At 44.5% G+C, this 19,749-nt stretch overlaps 1 protein-coding gene across 10 annotated transcripts in view; it reads right to left on the bottom strand.

Annotated features, from left to right (window-relative positions):
* The window catches only part of SNED1 (sushi, nidogen and EGF like domains 1), a 3,218,914-nt gene that overhangs the window by 245,615 nt on the left and 2,953,550 nt on the right, over positions 1 to 19,749 (bottom strand). The window contains exon 19 of one of the 10 annotated variants that reach the window (XR_011276039.1): positions 15,895 to 16,004. The exons of the other annotated variants lie outside the window; for them this stretch is intronic. The gene's annotated coding sequence lies outside the window, so the exon portion shown is untranslated. The remainder of the gene's footprint in view (positions 1 to 15,894; positions 16,005 to 19,749) is intronic. 10 annotated transcript variants of the gene reach the window in all.

Raw genomic sequence — 19,749 nt, forward strand, 5'->3', positions numbered from 1 at the left:
GGGAGTACAAGAAAAGAGAAAGTATTGGGTCACATATGTTACTTAATCTTTAGAATGTGACTGGTTGGGTGGAAGGTTATAAAGTTGCCACTTTTGAAGCATTGATCCATTTGGTTATGCTGGAACATATGTTTGCCACATGTTCCCCTGAGCTTAAGCAGCATCTAGCTGACTCTAAGGAGACCTATCCTAAGAAGTTAGCCACTGCAGCAGATGTATTGGTATCCCACAGCACAGGGTGTCTCATAAGGACAAGTCTGCTTTTGGGAAGCAGGAAGAGGGGAAGAAGCAAAAGGAGCAAGAGCGGTTGCGGGGGATCTGATACATCTCCATCCCAACAGGCCCATAAAAAGGTTAAGCAGGGTAAGTCACATGACCATGTACAGATGTACAGGGTAGAGGGACTAATCATCCAAAGCACAACTCTGGTAATTCTAAGCCTCCCTATGTGCCAAGACCCAGTGGATCTTGTGTGGCTTGTGGAGCAAATGACCATGTGGAGGGGGACCTCAGATGTAAGGTCAAAACCTTGGGGGTCCACTCTGTGAATCTGGCCATCTCTCATGAAGAGGAAGAAAAACTTTACATTTTTTTAAAAAAGTGTATTTAGCATTTAGTTTCAATAGAAACTTTTTGCCATTCCATAGGCTTGTGAAATCAGCAATTTGCAGAATTCCAATAAAAAATAGTCATCCAGTTAATATAAAATAAAAAAATAAAAAATCCAATAAGAAATAAAACAATAGCAGCTACAAGGCACACCAAAAGAATATAAAAATAGAAAAAAAAGAACCGACAAAAAAGAGTATCATAGAATAAATAAATAATCCAAATAAATGTAGATACTTTTTTTCCTCAAGTTTGGCAATAATGATTGACACTAGCTCTAAAAGAGCAAATGTCAAAGATAGCCTAATCCCTTGCAGCATATATAACCAAAAGTCTTTCTTAGTTAGAGTTCAGTTTTCCGCAAAGAATCTATATAAGAGATTGTGTTGAATATGCGCCACGTCCTGACAGTTCACAATGAGGTGGCGGAGTGATTCCCTTTTATGTCCACATAGCCTGCGTGCATAATCTCTTGTGCCTTTGGGTTTCTTTACTTCAAGGATCTCCTTAGTTGGTAGAATGTTGAATCGCGGTTTTAAGAATTGCTGGCGCAGGGCTGTGAAGGAAACGTACTCAAATATATAGGAATCGTTCCTCGTTTACTTTGTGCTATACAGTACTTTCCGTAAAATTTGGACGACATTGTAAACTCCAGCGTCTCTATCCAGTCATACTCATACAGTCACTTTTTAACATAATCTGGGTTCCTAATGAGTAGTTCCTCTGTTGTATCAATTGATTCTAGTAGACCCACGCATTTCTTGCCCCATTCCACAAGTAGTTGCTCTCTTTCCATCTTGAGCGCCTGCCCAAGTAACCTGAAGCCACTTTCGAGCGGCGGCAATAGGCATTTTCGATAGAAGAATAACGTTTTCCAGGTCACAAAGGTGATTAGAGAACTCAAACCTAGTTATTTCCATATCACAGCTATCGGAATACAGTTCGGAAGCCCAAGTACAGATCTCCAAAAAAGACCCTCTAGGGTTTGCCACAGCTTCCAACTCAACTGGCGTGCACATTCTGCCCCGTAGGTCAAAATGGGGACGACCTTCATACAGTAAAAGGTAATTACAGGAGTCAGTGAAAATTTGCAATATCTGGATTTAATCAGTCTTGCCTGGGCAGACAGCATCTTGACTTTGCGTCTTAAGCATACTTCTCTGGGTGCGTCGCTATTGCTCACGTTAATTGATATTCCCAGGTAGATCATTTCAGTTGTTTCTTGAATTTGTCACCATTTATGTACCAGCCATTAAATATAGAGGTCTTTCGCTTTGGGTTCCGAAAAGCCAGCACCACTGATTTAGAGGCGTTTACTTGAAGGTCATTAGATGATAGGAAGCAAGCCAAGGCGTCCAATTGGCGCTGAAGTCCGATTGGAGTTTCCTCGAGGAGGATGACATCATCGGCATACAACAGTCTATTTACTGGGCTTCCAGACATAGAGGGTGGAAAGCACCCAATATCCTTGAATGCATCGCCCATATCAGAAATTGACAATTTGAATATAGCTGGTGCTAAGCGGCATCCTTGCTTAAGGTCCACTCCTGTTTTTATGTGGCTTGTCAGGCCCCCCCCTTTGATTTTGCTTTATTTGAATACTAGTGTCGGAGTGTAGTGCTTCAATTGCATCAAGCAAGTCAGCAGGGCATCCCCAATCTTTTAATTTAAACCAGAGCTTCTGTCTATTAACTGAATGAAAGGCTTGGGATAGATCCACTGAGGCCAAGTGTACATTTTTGCAGTTTTTTTTTGCAGTTCTTAATTTCAGATAGTTAATTAAGAATAAATTCAAAGATGTTCCGATACCTTTTTCAAAGCCTGCTTGCCAGCGGTCTCGATGTTTAGATTCCTGGCTGCAATCAGTAAGATGGTTCAAAATTAGAGCTGCGAAGAGTTTGCCAATAACATCTAGAAGGGTGATAGGCCTATAGTTTGTTGGAACAGACCTATCACCCTTATTAAAGATGGGGACAATGATGGATGTTGTCCATGTGGCCGGAATGTTATGTCTTGATTTCACCAATAGGAACAGATGATGTAGGAACGTTGCCCATTCCTCTGGGTTCTTTTTAAGTGTCAATTTTGTTAGGCCGTCAGGGCCTGTGGCTCTTGAATTGCTGGAAGTTTTAATTAGTGCAAGAATGTCCTCCCTCTCGGTTTCAAATGCCCAACTTGGACAAGAGCTTCCTGTTTCCTCCTTAGCATGTTCCGTCGTATTCGAAAAGAGAGTGGAAAAATGATCCGTCCAGTTCCTCGCTGAGATTGAGTTGGTCATTTTACTCTGTTGTGGACCATCCATCGAATTGAAGATTTTCCACATCGCCCTTGAGTTTTTAGATGCGACAAGCTTCAACATGTGTTCTGCATTTCATTGCATTAACGAATATCTGTATGGTTTCACTCAGTTGTTCTTCTTGACAGCTTCATGGGATGCCGTTGAGGGATTTTTTTTTGTGGGCTTTTTTTTGGCACATTAGGTCCCTTTTTCGCCCATGGGCGGTAAAACAACATTTATGTATGTGGCTAAACTTTTTATTTCTCCGAGGACCTGGTTTCTCATTGTAGATGGCTAGAAATTTCATGTAGTCGGAGTCGTCCAACCTCCCAGTATCCCTTAGATCTCTTGACAATTTAATCACATTGTCACAGGACAGCCTCAGTCTGTTTCTTCCAGGATGCAGTTCTAGGGTATCTGCTTCCATGACAGGATCTTTCTTCACACCCAGTGCGAGACATAGCTTCAGTATGTTGTGATCACTCTGTGTGCTGTCAATAACCGCTATGTCCACTATGCTAGTGTGGAGATTGTCAGAAGCAAAGAAATAGTCCAATATATGGGATTCTTTCCCTCTCTTCCATGTTGGTTTTGGCGGTATGTCCCCTGCCATGATCCCATTTAATAGTGAGATATTCCTCAATTTAAGTTCTTTCCTGAATCACAGACCTCGTATTTCTGGTTCTTGCACGTTGCTAGTTGGGCGATCTATAAGGGTCTTAGCGTTATTAAAGCAGTGAATGTTTAGATCACCGCATAATATGATATTCAAATTATGATTGGTGTACACAGCAGTCTCCACCTCTTCCAGCAACTGTTCGGTGAAGCACTTTGATGCTGGGTCCTTGATGTTCCAATATAGATTACACAGTAGGCTCTTCCTTGCATCGTCGCCCTCACAATTCTGGTATTCTAGCAGAAGGACTTGAATTAAGGGTGAGATATTCTTTGCCCATACAATGCTTGGCCCACAACTCTCTTTAACTACAGTCAGTAAGCCCGCCATTGGTCTTCCCTTCGGCCCTTTGGTTGCCGGATTGAGGATGGAAACAGAGCCCTCAAGGTGGCCTGTACACGCAGCCACGTCTCCTGGAGACAAACAACATCAAATTCATCAAAGTGGATGTTCCCTTCTCCCAGTAAATGTTTGAAGCCTCTCGTGTTCCAGCATCCCATGAGAACACGAGGCATAGTGTTCTTAGTTCCCAAGCTTTGGCATTATGATTTCTGCTCAAGCGTGCCAGCCAGCCAATCCCAATTGTCCCCCGCCTTATGGACCTGTGACCCCCTGGTAGCACAAGGTATGTTCTTAGATGGCTTTGAGTTGTTTATCACTATTCTAAAGCTATTAGGGTTTTCAGGCATCTATTCGTCATTTCTGCTGTCATTTACTCTCTGGGACCACATTTCATCACTTTTGCTCCTTATAAATTAATGTAAAGGGGTGATTTTACACCTGTCATATGCTTATTGCCGTTGTTTTTGCGAATCTTAGCAGGCAAGTGAGCATATGACTTGTCCTCTTCGCTGCTTCCCAAGTTAGAAGTGGTAACTGCTTTTAATGAAAACCCCATTACTTTCAAATGGCTTGTTTCTGGTAGGAGTAGTTGTTTCATTTCCATTGAAGCAAGGTGTAATACCACCATATCTTCCCTAAGTTTGTCAGGAAGTCTACCAAAAGCAGATCCTTAGAATTAATTCCAGCTATTGGGCCAATACTGTGAAAGAGCCTTAACACATTGGCCCTGTTAAGAATGAGATTATCTTGAATGTGTAAGATTCTCCTTAATTCCATACAAATATATTCTTTTGTCTTTTCATTCAGAGGTCTGCTCAAGTGGTTTGGCTTATCTGATTTAGAGACCACAGAGTCATGGTGTATCTTGGACTAATTTGCCTGATTACCTGCGGCCCTGCATGTTTTTCCAGTGTCATGAAGCGTCTCCTAGCGCTTATCGGGGTATCTTCTCGAAGAGGTCGGCCCTTATGGACTCTGGATACCACCCTCGTTTTTATTCGAGGGTTTGCGATCATAGGTGGAGTTAAGTCCTGTTGATCTTCAGAATCTGATGAACTCGAGATTTCACCATCAATACCTTCAAAATGGATGGCCTCCAGTAGAATACTAGGAGAGGAATCCCTGGCATTGCTGGTTTTCAGGGCAATTAGACGGTCTTCCAAGGAAGATTCAATCTCTAGGACTTCATCCTAATCGGCAGAATAGATTGAGAGATTCATTAAGTCCTCCAAGTCACTAGTTGGAATCCGATGATCGTAAAGTATTTTTGGGCCTTATTTTGTTGGATACACTTGAGTTTTTCTTGACCTTCTGTAAGTCATGATGGGAATCCTCACATATATAGGAGTCTTCAACTGGCTTTGTAGGCAACTGAGATACCTGTTCCGTATCTTGTTTGTTAACCAGCTGGTGGGGTGGTTCCCTAAAGTTCTTTATTGTTGGTTTTCGTCATTGTGTCTGTTGACCAGGTTTCATGACAAAGTTCACTTGTTTCTTTTTTTTTTTTTTATTATTTAAAAGTTGTTTTAATCAAGTATATCTTGATTTTTCAACATACAAAATTAACATAACGTATTTAAAATTAAAAGAGAACATATTATAAAAAATAAAATTGATATTAACAAGAATTACGTCCATATACAGATTTACATAGTTAATAACAACAAACTAATTAGATACAGATTTATACCTAATCACTTTAGACAAAATAAGAGCATTCAAAAAAAACAAGTAATAAGATAAATCCTGTAACTAAAACCTAATTAGTGAACTTCCTTCAGTGTGACTTTGCACACTAACTTTGCCTTTAAGTCCCAAACTATACAAAAAACTCAATATTGCATATCTAACAACTTTCAACTGACTATTAAATAGGAGAGACCAGCAACGTGTTTGAGACATGGTCATGTACCCAGTAAATAAATGTTCAAAATGCACAATTCTTTTTGCTTGCAAACTTTGGCATTCAACACATAAGTGTTGCATTGTTTCAATGGCTAATTGACAAAACCGACACAAAGCATCGTCTTTTCTGATAATTCTGCGATGGCACAGAATTTCTTTTACGGGCCAGATATTTAATCGAAATCTTAAATAATCCTCCCGCTGTCGGGAATGTGGGAACATCATTAGGTAACTTTCTGTTTCCCCATAGCGCTTTAAGGCAAATGGGTTTTTCTTAAACTTTTTGTATAGGAGACATGTAGATCTTGTTTTTATCCAGTCATCCTCCCATATCCGTTTTTTTGCCTTAGTGGGATTGCCTAGCAATAGTGCCATTGAAAATCCAATATTAATAAAGATTTTTTCTGCTTGATTTCTCCAAGACACTGCAAATGGATCATCAGATCTTAAAAGGTAAATAGCAATCATTCCTAACAACCCAGGCTGATTAACACTCAATATGCATTTGCGATACAACGAGCATAGCCTCCACTTATAGATGGCATATAAAGACAGGAGTCCTAGCTCGTGTCGCAGGATGCAAATGGGTTCTGACAATGGGAGGTTAAGAGCACGCTTCCAATAGCATCCTTCCATAATGGCCCAGTATTGATATGATTTTCCCAAGACAGCCTCTGAACCATAAAGAATTACCAGAATAAATTTTTGTCTATAATAAACCAATAATGGTACTATTGAAAACTTACAATATTTGCTCCTTATTAGTCTGCTTTGTGATATAGCCGTCGTTAGACGCTGTTTTAGATGTTGATGATTCGCATTTTTATCTGGTGAGTTACTTATGAAGACCCCCAAATAGATGTAAGAGGAAACTGAAGACAGGTTGACATTTTGTAAAGGCCATTTGTAGGTGGCTTTCCTTTGCATGCTTTTGCCAAACTGCATAACCTTTGTTTTACTTAAATTAAAGGAAATACAGTTCTTTTTAGTGTAGGTATCCAACGCACACAAAAGTGCCCGTAATCCTTTGGGAGTCTTTGAGAATAACACCATGTCATCAGCATAGAGTAGATATGTAACATTAACCCCATTAATTTTGGGTGGATCTGCCACAGTTTTACTGAGGTCTACACCAATGTCTGAGATAAAAAAAGTAAATAAAGCAGAAGCTAGCAAACAACCTTGTTTCAACCCACATGCAGTCTTAATTGGGTCAGACAATAGTCCCTCACTAGAAAGTTTGATTTGTATCGAGGTATCTGTATGTAAGTCAATTATCCACTTGACAATTGACCAGGGACATTTTTTATCCATAAGTTTTTTAAAAAGAAGTTCACGAGGAACAGCGTCAAACGCCATTTTAAAATCTATAAATGCTGCATAGAGTGGCTGGTGTTGGTGGGAAGCCTTCTGAATAATACTTGTAAGGGTAATAACATTTATAGTCGTCCCATTTCCAGGCAAAAATCCTGTTTGGAAGATGTCTCGATAGTTATTTTCTTCCAACCAAATGTTAAATCTATTCAGGATTAGTCGGGCGAAATTTTCCCAGGACAATCCAAGAGTGCTATGGGGCGGTAAGCAGCTGGGTCATCGCGCTCACCTTTCTTAAATATGGGCAGAATGATGGACTTCTGCCAAGATTTAGGAATGACCCCTGTCGAGATGACTTTGCTAAAGATCTGATGGAGGATCATTGCCCATTCTTGTGGGTGATCTTTAAGTGTGCTATTATGGAGACCATCCGGGCCTATTGCCCTCGAGCGACTCAAGTTTTTAATACATATCAGTATATCATTGACGGTGATGGTAAAGAAATGGGACCAGCCTAGGGAGTATGTCTTTGGAATCAAGTTCGAGAAGGGCGATGCATAAAGCTTTTCACAGTAAGTTTTCCAGATTGCATTTGGAATAGCATTTATTTGAACAGCATCCTGTGTTCTATGCGTGGCCTCATTTAGACAAGCCCATATACCACTAGTGGATTTCTTAATAATCTGGGACATCATGGTTTCCCCATTTTGCTGATAGCGCACAGCTCTCTGACCCTTTAGCCATGTTCTATAGGATGCTTTTAATTTTGTTTTCAAAAGCAAACAATGGATTATAGGAACAAATTTTAAATTACGTAGGTCTCTTCGCAATTCAGCTTTCTTAGACTGTACTATTGGGTCAAAGGGATGACAATGTTTATGACGAACACTCAGGTCTGGCAGTTTTACCTGCTTAAACAAATGCATTACTGTAACATAGCAGTCCGTTGACCCAGAAGACCCAAGCAGGGCCTCATGCAACTGTTTTAGTCGATTTCTATTCCATCTCACTCGCGTACCGCTGTTATTTACAAAATTTGGATAGGGATGGGTCTCAACCATAGGCGAAATTACAGATGATGACCTTGAAAATCGCATAGTTAGCTTATTATGATCACTATGGTCGGTTGCAACCACTTGCATAGATTGTACATAATTTAAAAATGTCTTATGGACAAAAACATAGTCAAGTATTGCCCGTTGTGACCCTCTACTCCATGTATACTCAGCAGGGATATCCCCTACGATGGCACCATTCAGCATTACAAATCCTCTCTCGTGCATCATATTTGTCCAAGTTAATTCATCATCATTATGTTCAGTATAAGTTTGTGATAACAAATGGAGATTTAAATCCCCTACTATGATGGTTTGACAAATGTTACCTTCAAAAGTCAGGCGATCGAGAATCGAATTTAGTGACCCAAAAAAAGATTCTGCGGTCATATTACCTCTGCTCCAATAAATGTTGACAATAACCAAAAGCTCACCACCTCTCTGGAGTCTAACAATTTGAAAATATGAGGATGGAGAGATTAATTTTTCACTTACAAAACCTGTAGCTTTCTTGACTGCAAGCAATAGACCACCACTGGGTCGACCTCTGTGATGTTGAATGGCCGGAGTTATAATTACATCATAGGACGTCCAGATGGGGCAGGCAACAAGCCAGGTTTCCTGTAAGGCTACCAGATCATAAGTTGCCAAATCTCTACTAGCAAGGTCAAATAAATGCTTATGGCCTCTCGTATTCCACGAGAGTAGGCTACCTGTACCGGCATTATATTATGATCTAGCAAAGTAGTCCTGAAATGCCACCATTCGTGGAGCAGAGTTTACAATCTGATTCGATTCTCTATTCTTGATAGACTGATATGTCCTGATTTGAGCTTTGTCCATCACATTATTTGTTATAAAAGGGTCTTGATACAAATTAAAACCCAATTCATATAGGACTGTTTTAGATTGCCACGATATATTCATTACAATTGTCGATTGAAGATGGATTCTTGCTTCAGAAGGGTCATTTGTATTAATAAATTCAACCAAGGTTATATCTGTTGATGATATATCAGACAGGGACGGGATTTCACTGCATATGTTCAAAATGCTAGCCCGATTTAATACATATTTGGGATAAGGGTCTTCGCGACATCTAATCACTAGGCAATTAGACTTGGACTTGACTTGTGGTTTATTACCATCCTTGAAATTCATATTGTGGGCTTGAGCATTTGTCTGGAGACAAAGGCTTGATGGCATATCATTTCCTTGCGCTATTCGATTGCCCAACTGCGCCGGACCCTTTAATAACTGGCTCACGTCAGGATAACGCAATGATTGCGTACCTCCAGCCCCTTGGCAACTTTGGCTGGCTTCGCCGATATAAGCTGCAATCGAAGATTTTATGATATCTCGAATGTCCTGGGTCTGAATGGCAGCTTCAGGCCGCGACATCTGTTCATGTATTTGCGAGATGCCATGTTGTTGGGGCAAGGAAACACCCGAGACATCTACTGATTGACGGGGCAGGGCTGAAAGCTCGGTTCGGCCAGAAGAGTCAACTTGCAATGGAAGAAAGGGGCCTAATTTTGTATTCACATCATTTTGTAGGTGGGTTTGACTAATTATTACTGTTTTTGGATTTTCCACTAAAGCAGAGGTCTTCTCCACATTAAAACCCTTAGTTACCATGGAACTTACACTGTTCAAAGGTTCGGTAGAAGCCCCGGGTATGTCTGACATGTATGATTTGATGGATGTTCTAATTTCCTCTCCGAGTACCGCTAAATTCACTTGACTCAGAAGCCCATCACTCCCACCCGTGGGTGGCCTGGTCTGTATGTCAACTTGTCCCACATTACATGGTCCTACAACATCGAAGTTATTATCACTGGGGTCAGTATTATTTAATGTTTTTGAAGAATTAGTGCACCGTGCCAAGTCTTGGGCACCCATGCCAGCTGAAATAGTGACCAAATCGTCCAGGGGCCCGTAAGGCATGAAGGTTTGAATAGCTTCTTTGGGGCCTGATTTTACCAAATTGACTTTTCCAAGTTTTGCAGTTTGTTCACGTCTAGAAAGGGCTTTGATGAACTTACGGCCTGCAACCTGGGAACTGGCACCTCTGCCTTTCGTAAATAGTTTTCTGGAGGCAGTGGGCAGCGGGTCAGTAACTACCGCCGATGTTTTAGTTATATTCATCGTAATAGGTTTAGATGAAAAGAATGTATTGTTTGGCAGTACTGTGGTAGGTAAGGTCTCTTTCTCCTTGATCTGGCCATCAGGGTCATGGGTAACTATGCTATCAATACATTTGCTGAGATTGTTTTGTACTGTATCTCTATTGGATATAGATGGATCAGATTCGGCAACCATTTGCCCGGCTGGTCGATTACAACCATTGGGATCTACCTCACACAGACTTCGGTTATTTTCTGTTTCAGACAGCACACACACTTGTATACAATCAGCATTAATTATGCTACATGAATCCGGCCGATAGCCTTGAACAGTCTCAACATTGGACCGCAAGGTCACTTGCTCGACAGGCGGTTTTTGTGAAAGCACCGCTATACCATTACTGCATTGCTCTAGTAGGATGGTTTGATGATTGAGCTTACCATCTAGTACTTCGTAAAGTTTCGCTAATGCAAGCAACGCAGTATTCATGGCGCTAAGAGTATTATTAAGCGCCGGGGCTTCTGGAAAAGAAAACCGCTTAGAGCAGTTCTTATTAATGAAAAAGTCAGACTCTCGATGGGGTTCCTCAAACCTTGTCCTTCGAGGAGTCGGAGCAATGAAAGAGGGCGATTCATCAATACAATTGGAGTTAGACATTTGATTATTGTCTGGGGGGGTTTGGTGACAATTTTCAGTAGGCTTCACCCCTCCTCCAGAATTGCTTACCTGGTTTTCTGGCCCCATTGTATTATCTGGCTGTAATTGAATTAGATCCCCAGTATTTGAACAAATGTACATAACATCAGCTAAGGGAGAGCTTGGTCCTCCCGAAGTGTTCACAAATTCCATGACTTCCATGACTTCCTCATCAATTTCCCCTGGTCGAACAAGCTCCTCATGGACAGCACACAAACAATGTTGGGCTGCCACTAAGCAACAAAAGGGCTCCAACATTGGCTGCGTGCACACATCAACCTGGGGCCGGGACTATCCACCACCCTGAGGATCATCCAGAGTACAGGCTGTCACAAGAGTCAAATCAGTCACTTCGCTTGAAAGATTGGGAGTTACATGCACATCAGCAACAATCAATGTACTAGGGATTTCATTCATATTTTCGACTTCAACAACACCAATGGATTTTACATGTGTGCTAGTAATGGACAAAGGTCCAGAACTATCACTCACACTGGCCTCAGCTAACACGCTCTCTAACCCAGTCTCCGAACATAATGTTTGTATTGGGGTCAAAGGTGGCGGAGGACTGGTTAACACACGCACATTAGACCCACTCTCTAGGCTGGACAGGGTGTCTTGGGAATAATACAAACGAATGTCAGATGAAAGTGATATTGAGCGCTGGAGATTATGCTTTTTGCGGTTTAGTCTAGTATTAATTTTGTTCGCTGCCATTTCTAAATTAAATAATTGGCCAGGATTAATTACAGGCATGCCTGATGTTAATTTAAATTTTTTACTGACCGTAGTTGACATAATATGTTGGTGATCAACTAATTAGGCAGAGCGAGAGAACAGCCACAGCACGCTTGCACGCGAGACAGCAAGACAGCCCACTCAGCAACCACTCTTGCTAAACGCGCGCGCTAAACGCGCAGCGTTGATGGTTTTGAAGAGGTTGCTGGGAAAGGGGCAGGCAGGAAGTCGAGAAATGACCCAAAAATCGCCAATGACATGGACTGGTTACACAATGTACTATGGAAAAACAGAAAAAATAAGAAAAATGAGCCACTATTCACTGAATAAAGTCAATCAATTCCTTAGTAGACCCTTTTAAAAACAATTTGTACCAAAGTTCCAGTTCCACAGAAGCAAACAAAGTCCAATCCAAAATTGATCTTTGCACAGGACACAGGACACAGGAACAGCGTGGGAGACAGCAAGACAGCCCACTCAGCAACCACTCTTGCTAAACGCGCGCGCTAAACGCGCAGCGTTGATGGTTTTGAAGAGGTTGCTGGGAAAGGGGCAGGCAGGAAGTCGAGAAATGACCCAAAAATCGCCAATGACATGGACTGGTTACACAATGTACTATGGAAAAACAGAAAAAATAAGAAAAATGAGCCACTATTCACTGAATAAAGTCAATCAATTCCTTAGTAGACCCTTTTAAAAACAATTTGTACCAAAGTTCCAGTTCCACAGAAGCAAACAAAGTCCAATCCAAAATTGATCTTTGCACAGGACACAGGACACAGGAACAGCGTGGGAGACAGCAAGACAGCCCACTCAGCAACCACTCTTGCTAAACGCGCGCGCTAAACGCGCAGCGTTGATGGTTTTGAAGAGGTTGCTGGGAAAGGGGCAGGCAGGAAGTCGAGAAATGACCCAAAAATCGCCAATGACATGGACTGGTTACACAATGTACAAAGTTTCAGTTCCACAGAAGCAAACAAAGTCCAATCCAAAATCGATCTTTGCACAGGACACAGGAACAGCGTGGGAGACAGCAAGACAGCCCACTCAGCAACCACTCTTGTTTCACTTGCTTGTTGGACATGGGGAGTTTAGTCCCAGAGCGAGCCTCTTCAATGGCACCATACTCCATGTTAAAGCCATTTGGAAAAATGTCATAAGTTTTTGAGGCTGTAACAGTAGGTTGCCTAGTTCCTCCGATGGTTAAGGGGGGCACCGGTTTATTAGTTGAGATGCCCAGCTCATCGGGTCCAAATAGTTTCCTCACTCCATTGCAACTCACTCTCGTCTGACTTCCAGAAAAGATTTGCTTTGAGGTGCCAGGTATCTGATTGTCTTCCACCCCAATGCAATTCCACACCCCTGGTGGGGGCATTGTTGCCTTTGGGGGAACTCTGTTACATATACCACTTTTTAGTTTTAGGGTTTCCCTTTTTCCTTCAAGGGAAGATTTGTCCATGTCATCCATGTCTTCCACCATTATGGTGGAGATCACTGACGGGTCAATTGAGGCATTAATGAGCCCCAAAAGGGTCACATTCAATCTAGTGCTTGTGCTGTCGTCACAAGGATCTGTGCTCAGAGTAAGACAATTTTGACTATTGTTAGACATAGGGCCTCATCACGAGTTTAGCGGTAATCCTTAAATGCGGCGGTAGCGCTATTACCGCCGCATTTACGGGTCCGCCAGATCATGACCTTGGCAGATTTCCCCCCAGCTCTGAGCTGGGGGGAAATCCGCTGCAAATTTGCCGATTTTTGGCACGTTTACCGCTGGCGGGAAATCCGCCGGCGGTAATAGCGCAAATTTTCCCCATTGGGCCCAATGGGGAATGAGGAATTCCTAAATGGGTCCAATGGGGAATGGGCAAAACCCGTGTCGCCAAACACGTGATCCTGCGCTAATAGCGCCGGGGGTTTGGCGGTAGGGCTATTAGCGCCAGCGTTACTGCCCAACTCGTAATGAGGCCCATAGTCTTCTTTTTCTTTGTCTTTTATTAATGGGTCCAAAATGGACTTCATGAACTTGGTAATGTGTTCTTCCTGTTTGTACTTATTGTCCTTGAGTGCTGAAATTAATCCATCGATGAAAATAATTTTTGAGTGTAACATTGCAATCAAGGTGGATTGATCTTTTAATTGATCTGCAATACACTCATAAAACTTCATAAATGGAGTCATAGTAACAGAGAATGCTGCAATCATGTTGGCGTCTAATAAAGAACCCGAAGAAGATTTGTCCTCCACCTGAGCCGCTACCATGTCCAACAATAAGGCTTCATCAGATAGTGCAGCGTTATTACTCAGTTCATCATCCTCCTGTGTAGACAACCTGCAACGTTTGCAGGGCAGCTTGCTTGAGCCGCCCGTGCTGTTTGGGATGCTACAGATCGTACCTGAAGGCTTGCAGAAGTAATATTAATTATGTCTCTAGGCCGAATTGCTTCAGCCTCACGATCAACCTCTCCGTTGACTGAATAAGATTGTTGTCCATTGCGTCACTCTCCACTTTCTTATGAGAGGCGGGAACCAAGTCTTTTGCTCCCGAGTTATACGGGACAAGATTTCCTGAAGTATTTTTGATGGAATTTTGCACAGCATGTTGAAGGATCGAAGTTTGCCTTGATCGAGCAGGGCTGGCCGAATGCGAGAGATACCTAAATGAAGAGCTCTGTGGGAGCTTTCCCTGTTAGTGCGGCTTGCCCCCACTTGTTCGAGAACTTTGGTCCGCAAAAGTGAACTGCATAGTCGTTGGGGCACAGGCAAATGTGCCACTATAGGTATGGCATGGCTTCCCAAGATGGGAACTAAAGCTCAGACCTGTAGGTTTCCATAAGAAATGGCTTAAAGCTGTGTTGTTTGAGGTTTTAGGAGCCGCAAACATAGAGGTCCCAGAAGTACAGGTTTGAGCAGCCAATGGCAGGTTTTCATTTTCTTCCAGTTGTATGGAAGCAGAAGTCCCGGAACTTGGTTGGAGATTCCTTATGTTGCTTGTATTACTTGCATTCTGAGATTCTATGAGGCTAGCTGACATTTCCTGTGCCTCCGATGTAAATACTGCAACCTCAGAGTCTGGATGTGGATATGGGTGTAAATCAATCTCCGATGAATTTGGGGTGTTTATGTCTGCATGATCCAGACTGCAGTCATTAGCCTTATTGTGTTCCAAAACATTTAGGGCAGATGTAGTTTTCTGTCCTATTACAGCCTGCACATCGATCGGACAGTTGGTAATCTCCTTCAGGATCAGGTTGTTCAGGTCATCATCCCTAGGGCTTTCGTTTCGAATTGGAGAGGCCATTGTCTTCTACCTAGTTGTGAATACCCCAAGGAAATAAGCACGGTTCAAGTGAGGGTACGTAGCACTTTGCGCAGAACAGAACGATTGCCCGTGTTCTCAGCTATGTTCTCTATCAAGGCTGTGCCTTTCCTACCAGATGAGTTTGTAGGTTAAGTATAATTATAATTGTGCTCTATTGAGTGATCGAAGTGCGGATCAAAGGGCGTAGCCCCGCAGTCTCTGCCTTCGTTTTGCAATGCTTTTAGTAAGGAGGAAGGGAAAGTAGCAATATTAATGTGGTGATCCCAACATGAGCTTGTGGGAGTATTTTAGAAACAGATGTGATAATATAAAATAAAAACAATGCTCAAACTCAAACTCAGCCCACTTCGACCTACAGTATACAAGTCTTTTTTTTTATATATAAGGATTGTGTTATCCCCGCCGGCAGCTGTCATTAGAGAGTTATCAACAGATCAAAGGGGTGAACCCCCGACAGTCTCCGGATCACAAGCACCACCTTTTCCCCGCACAGCACTGTTTACTTTAGTGCAATTGTAGAAGAGTGTAAGGGATGGCACAGTACTTACCCAGTACTTACATGGTACTTAAGGTCAGAGCCTCAGTGCCCCCACCAGCACCAGCACCTGCTCGGCACTTGCTCCAGCTCTAGGTCCAGCGAACTCCTCCTGACTTTCTCGGGTATCTGGTACCGTAACACACCGGCTCCACCGACTTCAGTCCGATGGGGAAAGAGGTTAGAGGAAAGAACCTCGTAACGTGAGAAAACGCATCAAGTCGCACTGCCAGAACTAAGACGAAAGGAACAGACAGCCTCTTCCGACACAAATAAAACTGAGGAAGAAATACTTACAGGGACATCCTTCTCTTCTGATTCCGTACCCTGCGGGATAGGAGCAGTAGTCGTCTTAGTTTCCCTGAGATTCTGAGAACCGAGAGTAGCTGAGGCATTTTTCTCCATCCCTGATAACACAAAGCATTACTTTAAGGATGGTGCCTTGGTGGATGGTGTAGGCACCTTTGCCATTAGGGACATTGGGGCCAGCAGAACTCTAGTGGACACCACTTGGGTAAACCCAGAGGAGCTAACCAGAGCCGCTTTGATGTCCACTAAGTTGGCTGATGGACCCCCTCTCAAGACTCCATTTTCTCTGTGCAGAGAGACAGATATCCCAGGACAGCAATGATAACAGAGCCCTTGTTGTGCATTCCAAATGCATCTTAGAGATGAATGACAAAAATCAGCGCAGAACAGCACTTTAAGCACCCACATAAAGAGAGGTTGGTCTGAGAGGTGTTGAATGGGGCAAACGTTGAGAAGAAGTCATCATCAGCACTAACACTGGGCCTCATTACGACCCTGGCGGAAATCAACCAACCGGACCGCCATAGCGTAAATAGCGTTTCCGCCATTGCACGATGGAGCAAAGTGCGGCTCATTCCGACCCATCGGGCACGAGCACCACGCCATGGCGGAAGTGCAAAGTCCGCGATGGCGGAAATGACCCCAAAACGGCCCACACCGCCGCCGTACGGCGCCCTAGATGCAATACCGCCACCCATCTTAGCGGACACCGCAGTGAGCGCCAACCGGAAAGTACGGTGACCGTAAATATACGGAAACGGAAGTAAAAGCATGGTCCCGGAACAGGAAACATCACGCCGTACACCTATAAAACCACAAATTCCACACAACCATTAAAAATACTACCCTGAGACACATCCCAACCCGTCATCCACCCTAGTGAAACCAAGAAAAATGGGAAAAGTAGCGAAGAAAGCGTGCGACCGCAAGCGGCAGGTCCACTTCTCCCGTGAGGAATTCACCGTGCTCACAGAGACCCTCCAGGAGAATGCTGCCGCCGTCTTCTCCACGCAAATGACCAGGACGGCACTTGCGAACAAGAAGGCCATATGGGCCCTTGTGTCACAGCGGGTAAGTGCGGTGGGGACCGCACCCCGCAACCCACAGCAATGCAGAAAGCGATGGGACGACCTGCGGATACGCGTCCGTAGCATACTTTCTGCCAACCGCAACATTGCCACAGCTACCGGGGGAGGATCGGAATCACCCATCAAGTTGACCCCCTGGGAAGAAATCTGTGCCTCCACCATTGGAATGGAGAGCATAGAGGGAGTCGGAGGGATGGAGAAAGGAGTGCAGACATCCGAAGAATCAGGTAGGTGTCCCAAATAAAACAATGCCAAAACCACAATGTCCAATCATGTGAATTACCACGTGCCCACATAGTGCAACAGTAACACATGTCCAGGAGAACGTCCACATACATAGGCCTGATAGCACACTTTAAAACTCACATCAAATACATAAATAATTAAAAATCCTAAAAACACCCTCTACACGTGCAGCAGGCACACCCTAACTGCAGGCTGCCAAACAACTGCACCCTCACTCCACACACAAATGAAACCACCTCCAAGGCCCCGACCCAAATCACCCTCAGGTACCACCCCAATGCATGTGATACATTGCCATTCCAATTCCCACAGACCCATTAATAACGCTCGCCCTCCTTTACTCCACCACAGGGTCCGATCCAAACGACGAGCTCCAGGACACCCCTACCAGCACACCTGCAAAGAGGGCCAAGACCAACGGCCAAAGACCCTCCACCTCAGCTGCACGCATCAAGACACGGAAGCAGCACAAATCAAGTGGCAGCACAGAGGAGGGAACTCCAACAGGCACCCCAGCAGCCAGCATGCCCACAACACCACCACCACAGGTCCCCCCAATGGATGCCACAGTAGGCACTGCTTCTGGTGGCAGCAGCACCATAGGTGACACTGCATTAATGGCAGCATGCTCCGACACAGAAAACGGGGATGTCGAAGTTAGATCCATCCATGACCTGTCTCAATCCCCCTGTCTGTTCCATCCCGTACACCATGAGGATACCACGCAGGGGCACCCACAAGACGACGACTGGCCATCCCCCACAAGCCCTGTGGCAAGGCAACATGAGGTGATCAGCCACTCTGTGACACCACCGCAAATGGCCATGGCCCAGCAGAGGCAACAGTCCCTCGACCAGGTAATCGTGCAACAGCAGCAACTGGCCACGCTCCTCAAGGACCATGCCGATTAATGTGGGGGCACTAAGGTAGACATAGAAACATCAACTGAGACACTTAGGGCAGAAATGGAGAGAAGTACAGAGACACTAAGGGCACAAATGGAGAGTAGCACCGAGAGCCTGAGAGTACAAATGGAGAGAAGCACCGAGAGCCTGAGGGGGGAACTGCATGCGACGTCCAAAGACGTATGTGCCGAACTTGCCGCAGTGCGCCGTGTGCTCACTGAGCTCTCGCAAACCCTTAGGGACATGCATGGACGTGAGCAGGCAGAGACATCATCCGTTGCAAGTTCCGTCCAGGGCAGCCCCCAACGTAGATCTGGGAGGAACCTGCGCTCCACAGGCAGGGGTGCCCCTGATACCCGCAGAGGGGGCTTGCAATAGCGACTGGCCACTGACAATGAGCATCTTTGGACACTGGTGTTCGGGGGGGAGGTAGGAGGGTGGAGGGGGTGTGTTGGGCTCACTTGGGTGGCGGGTCGATAGGGTGTTTAACATGATATCACATATGCCATAAACAATGCACGATCATCCAATGAGATGTGTGGACATTGATCTTTGTGTACGAGGCCATTATAGGCGTACAGTCCATATTGTGCATGTTCCAGACACACACAGTGCCACGAGTCCCGTGTCCATGTATCAGCCACCAGGCGTGAGTGCTAGAAGCATGCATCTATGAGATGCTGACGAATGTCACGGCCCTCCTGTGCCTCGCAGACTCCTTGAGGTGCTGCCACATCCCCACCCTCATCATGACCATCTTCAGGTGCTTGCAGTTCTGCGTCAGGGGGCATGGGCACATTTCTACGTACGCACATGTTGTGTAGCATGAAACATGCCATCACCATCTTTGCAACCTTCACATGGCGGTACAGGAGTGCCCCGCCAGACCTGCTGAGGCAGCGGAAACGAGTCTTCAGTAGGCCGAATGCCTGTTCTATGACTACACGGGTACGTGAGTGGGCATGGTTGTAGTCCTCCTCATGCTGGTCCCGTGGGTTCCGGACTGGTGTGAGGAGCCATCTCTTCAGTGGATACCCGGCATCACCTGTATGTGGACAATAAACGAATTTTGAGGAATGCCATTGCTACGTACGCACCCCCCCCCTTCCTGCCAGGTCATTGCCGCATCACATACCCCACATCATCATGCATTAAATGAGACTCACCGAGTAGCCAGGATCTGTTCCCTGCGTGTCGCTCCATGTAGCGTGGTATTGTAGAGTTCCTCAAGACCATAGAATCATGGGTTGATCCAGGGAATCGGGCACAACAATGTGTAATGATCCTGTTGGAGTCACACACCATTTGTACATTCAGAGAATGAAATTGTTTTCGGTTGCGGTACTGGGCCTCCATGGCATGTGGGACGACCAATTCCACATGGGTGCAGTCGATGGCACCAATGCAACCCGGTATGCCGGCAAGTGCATGGAATCCCACTTTTGTGTTGGTAATTTCCTGCTCCGAGCGTGGTAGAGAGATGTAGTCGTCTGCGTGCTGCAGGAGGGCATCGAGCACTTGCAATAGTGTCCGTGAGAACAGTGGCTGTGATATGCCATGCAACTGTCCGACTGTGTGCTGGTAGGTGCCTGTGGCCAGGAAGT

Source organism: Ambystoma mexicanum, chromosome 10 (genome assembly GCF_040938575.1).
Source record: "Ambystoma mexicanum isolate Mex_15411 chromosome 10, UKY_AmexF1_1, whole genome shotgun sequence".
Taxonomy (NCBI): Eukaryota; Metazoa; Chordata; class Amphibia; order Caudata; family Ambystomatidae; genus Ambystoma; species Ambystoma mexicanum.